Genomic DNA, 557 nt, shown 5'->3' with positions numbered 1-557 from the left:
CGCACGCATGCACGCACGCACACACACACACACACACACACACACACACACACACGCGCGCACGCACGCATGCACGCACGCACACACACACACGTACACACACACACACACACACGCGCGCGCACACTCAGACATACACACGCACACACAGACATACACACGCACACACACGCTGACGCACGCACGTCTACCACTTTCATACGTTTTGCTTCTGTACTATTTCTTCTCTGACTATATCCACTACTAACTACACCTGCTGCTGTTGCTTAAATGATTAGAATCTACGCCGTACAAAAATATCTACATTTTGCAATTTTGAAAGGCTATATTTACAGAGGTTATGAACACATGATCTGAAAAAGCAAGATCTTGAAAGGGAGGGGGGGTGGGGGGGGGGGGTGTCTTAAAATTGGGATTCATGTCCTTTCATGAAGACTGGATACAGAAATTCATCTTTAATATTGTTATATGTGGTGATCATATTAAAAAAGGACAATGTACAGAACCAAGAACCAACTTCACGGTATTACATGAATCTGCAAATTAGCGTTGCAGTG

The sequence above is a fragment of the Littorina saxatilis genome, linkage group LG5 (assembly GCF_037325665.1).
Source record: "Littorina saxatilis isolate snail1 linkage group LG5, US_GU_Lsax_2.0, whole genome shotgun sequence".
NCBI lineage: Eukaryota > Metazoa > Mollusca > Gastropoda > Littorinimorpha > Littorinidae > Littorina > Littorina saxatilis.
This window is presented reverse-complemented; position numbering follows the sequence as displayed.